The sequence below is a fragment of the Capsicum annuum genome, unplaced genomic scaffold (genome assembly GCF_002878395.1).
Source record: "Capsicum annuum cultivar UCD-10X-F1 unplaced genomic scaffold, UCD10Xv1.1 ctg4249, whole genome shotgun sequence".
In the NCBI taxonomy this organism is placed as follows: domain Eukaryota; kingdom Viridiplantae; phylum Streptophyta; class Magnoliopsida; order Solanales; family Solanaceae; genus Capsicum; species Capsicum annuum.
The window spans coordinates 1-5000 of NW_025849891.1; positions in this window are offsets into that span (position 1 = coordinate 1).

Here is a 5000-nt window from a genome sequence, read left to right on the forward strand (position 1 = left end):
ACATGCGCACAAATGATACCTTCCACATTTATTACATGGCTCTCAAGGAGGTCTCGATTGGCTCATATTCCCTTGCCCTTGGTACCCCACTGTTCACAAACTCTGACTCTCACTTCTGTGCCCAAATTGATTTCCTCTGGACCCTTGGAACTATGGTGGGGCACTAGCTGCAAAATAAGAAGATAATGGCCTAGGTGGTCTAGTAGAAAACTGTGGTCTGAACCCTCCTTGGGATGCCATGAACTGCCTTGTAGATCTGGTCCTCTTGGAATATCCTATTTCTAATTCCTGTGTTCTTTTTCTCTGCCTCTGATTTTCCATTTTCTATGCAAAAGCTTGGATCCTCACTATGTCCTTATCTTTGTTCAAAGCAGCAATAGTACAATCTCTAACCAGATATGGATCTAGCCTATCCACATATTAATGAACTATGTCATCCATAGTAGCTACAATATTAGGAGTATATCTCAACAAGGAATTAAATCGGAGATTGTACTCCCTCACGCTCATAATCCTCTGATGAAGATTTAAAAACTGATCTGCACGGGCCTGACGAATCTCAAATGGAAGATAATGATCAAGAAATGCCTTTTAAAACTCTTTCCAAGTAGTTGGGGGCGCATCAATACCCCTAGATTGTTTCCAGTCCTCGTACCAATATATAGCCTCCCCTTTGAATCTATACACTGCTAACTCCACTATCTCTCTACCTGTTACATGCATAACATCTAAGGCCATTTGCATTTGATCAGTAAAGTCCTGTGGGTCCTCATTAAGATCTGATCCAGTAAAAGTTGGAGGTTCCATCTTAAGAAAATCCTGTGTTCGAAGGCTAGCCGCCCTATCTGTACCACTAAGACCCATGGTAGGAATGGCTTACCCTTGATCTTGCCCAGCAACTATACGAGTCAAAAGTTGTACTGCATTTCTAAGATCTTGATCAGCAACATTAATAGGTGGCTCTGGGGATATAGTTCTCCTCCCCCGTATTTCATCCGGAGTGGAAGAAGTATTTGATGCATGCTCAGCTATAGCCTCACTTTGATTAGCTGGTATAGTGGGTAACTTACTAGTCCCCTCTCCGGCGCCACATCTACTTGCTTACCGGTATTCTTGCTTCTGATAATCGGCATCATTACTATAATAAGAGAAACAAATGAATTTAGTGGTCAACTATGGCTTCATATACAATATAGGCTCTATCGCACAATCTAAGACATGAAGAAAAGAAACAATTCCTAAATGTCTATAGCCTCCTATTTATAGATGCGGTGCACGACACACCGATAAACAAAACTCTACGTAGACACGGCTTTGTAGACTCACTAGGACGAACTTCTCTGATACCACTTTTGTCACACCTCAAATCCTATTGGGGCAGACTGGCACCCGTAACCGAAGAGGCCCGGGAGAACCAGCTCATAACCTTATACTTCCTATGCATACCTCTATGACAACCCGAAATTCGAACTGCATCATGTCACATACAAAAGAAAATAATCACCTATATAAGCTCGAGCACACATTTATATATATATACAATACTTGGCTGTTGGAGCCATCACGTCTATTAACAAAATACCACCTTGACTGTACATTAGGTCTACAAAGCCTCTAGACAATACACAGAGTTTAACTAAGGTCGGGACACACCCCGCCATATAACTAACTTCTATACAATACCAAAAGTGACTGGATATGACAAAGAAAGCCCTGAAGCAAACTAGAGCTCACCAAAAGCAGTTGGATATCCTAGCTCCTACTTGTGCGGTGTATGAGCTAAGGTACCTATGCCTGCAGCATGAAATGCAGGTCCCCCATGGGGACGTCAGTATGAAATATGTACTGAGTATGTAAAGCTATAGATAATCACATATAATATAGGAGCTCAATAGAAATCAAAAACAAGTGAATAAATCGCAATAGGAGTGGACCACACTTATAAGAACTTGTGACAACCTGTACATTGTATTTATTCAATTACTTTACCTTCGTTCTTATCATCTTTGTAATCGTACTATGACCATTAGGCTGCCTCCAGTACATATCAACTGGGATCGACCCATGATAGGCTTTTGCCCCTGGGATACCACCCATAAACACATAAATATGGATCGACCCACGATAGGCTTATGCCCCTGGGATACCACCCGATAAGAGAGAACTTCCATCACTTAGTTCAATTAATCTTTGAGATTGTTATTTCGGTCGCCACCACATTTTTGATACTTTGAAACAATGATACATCAATAAGAGACATATAAATAGACTATCAATGCAATAACAATGAAGTAAGAACTCATTGACACATCAATGAAGTGTTTTGGAGTCATCAATGCCATAAAAATGAAGTAGGAACTTATTGGTATATAAACGAAACGTTTTGGAGTCATTAATAGCACATGGATCTTGTTTGAGTAACCGGATAACTCCTGACATTCATTAGTGCAATAAACATGTAAGATTTGGAAAACAAGTAAGTATTGGAATATCTTGACATCTTGTAGGGTGGAAACAAGTTCATTGGTAACGTAGGACATCATACAAAACCATTATGGATCACATGTCATTGAATAACTTTGGAAACTTTCATAATAGAACAATTGTTCACTTTCATGCCAATGATATGGTATAGAGTATGATTTATATACATGACTGTCAACCTTCAATACTAGTCCCAAATGGACTTCCCGTCTTTTCGGATTACTTATCTACAATGAACATATATAGCAATCTAGTATTAGTAACCAAACGTCACAATTCAATTATTTGAATTCACTAAACTAGAGGTTAAGAAGTAAGCCTTAATTACACCATAAAGGGTGTCACCTTAACCCTCTTGTACTCCAATTACATTCACATGCCATGCATATTCATACAACATCTTCCAATATCAAGTTTAGATTCATTTATCCTTCCAACCAATCCATCAAACCAAATTGAGCCATAGACATAAATAATCATCAATTCAATAGTATATCACCATATCCACCTTCCATAACTCAATTACCATATCCACCTTCCACAATTCGAAACAACCAAACTAGGTAAAATAGTCCATAACCCTATTTCTATCACCTTTCAATAACATCCAATACATATAATCCTCTATCACACATATACATATGGAAAAGAACAAAGTAAAACAATATTCATACCTTAGAATTCACCTCTTGATTATGCAATCCTGTTTACATAAATAACTGGTGCCGTTCGAAGATCTCGAGATGACAAACACAGTTATCAGATTACTTTGGAATTTCTACGGTTGAATCAAAAGTACTTTAAAGGTCAAATTTGGCTAGGGTTTGTTCTTTCTCAATGATTGATGATGAAAATGAGTTTTTGAACTCATATACATGTATATATACACATATTCCCGTCCATAATATAATAGGAAATGACCAAAATGGCTTTAAAATTTAAATAATGTCAAATCTATCCTTTGGTGGACTGTTTTGATAAGCTAAAGTAGATCGACCATAACTCTTTACTCCGATATCAGATTTGGGTGAAATTAGTATCGTTGGAAGGATAATTCAAAGGGATTTCATTTCATATAAATTAGGCCACCCAGTTTGTCCTGTACAAGGAGTTATGGTCGTTTGAAGTTTACCCTAAAAATCTATTTTGATAGGCTGAAGTAAAACGAGTATAACTCCTTACTCAGACGTTGGATTTGGATGAAACCAATTGAATTGGAAATAAGACTCAAAGATATTTCTTTACATAGGTCGCAACTCTCCCATTTCATTATATTAAGGGAGTTATGATCGTTTGAAGTTGACCCAAAAATTCGACTGGCCTCAGTAGTTTGTGTGCAGGAAATTTTCCTGTACATTTACTATTCCCAAATATCCCACCACCATTTTATAGTTTCGAACATCCTCGATTATGTCTGAAACCTATACGTTTTTGGAAATCTTTATATCGTTGGAAAGATTATTCAATAACCTTCGCATGGAACCATCGACGGGCAAAGTCCGGTATAAATAAAATAAAAAATTAATTCCATATAAATAAACCAATACACATGTACTGAAATATGGGGTATTACACTCCCGCCGACGTCTCCGGACTTCCTAACATTGTCGTTGACCACCACATCCCGTTTCAGGAATTTTAACTCGATTCCCTTTCGGAGTATGCACGAAACGTGCTATCTATCGGGGTTTCCCTGACCCTTAGAATCAACTAACCCATGTGCAAGTGTTGTTCACATAGAACATTTCCCCTCTTCGGCCTTCAAAGTTCTCATTTGAATATTTTCTACTACCACCAACATCTGCACCAACGGTCGCTCTGCCCGGGCTCGCACCCAAGATTTTGCAGCGACCGCCGTGCCCTCCTACTCATCGGGGCATGGAACTTGCCCCGAAGGTCGGGTGTAGGTCGCGCACTTAAGAGCCATCGATTTTTGGGGCTAATTGATTCGAAAGGTGAGTTGTTACACACTCCTTAGTGGATTTCGACTTCCATAACCACCGTCCTGCTGTCTTAATCGACCAACACCCTTTGTGGGATCTAGGTTAGCGCGTAGTTTGGCACCGTAACCCGACTTCCGGTTCATCCCGCATCACCAGTTCTACTTACCAAAAATGGCCCTCTTGGAGCTCTTGATTCCATGGTGCGGCATAACAAAGCAGCCGCGCCATCCTACCTATTTAAAGTTTGAGAATAGGTCGAGGGAGTTTCGCACCTGAGGCCTCTAATCATTGGTTTTACCCCGATAGAACTCGCATGCGAGCTCCAACTATCCTGAGGGAAACTTCGGAGGGAACCAACTACTAGACGGTTTGATTAGTCTTTTGCCCCTACACCCAAGTCAGACGAACTATTTGCACGTCAGTATCACTGCGAGCCTCCACCAGAGTTTCCTCTGGCTTTGCCCCCCTCAAGCATAGATCACCATCTTTCGAGTCCCGATAGGTATGCTCACACTCGAACCCTTCTTAGAAGATCAAGGTTGGTCAGCGATGCACCCCTCGGGGGGATACCAC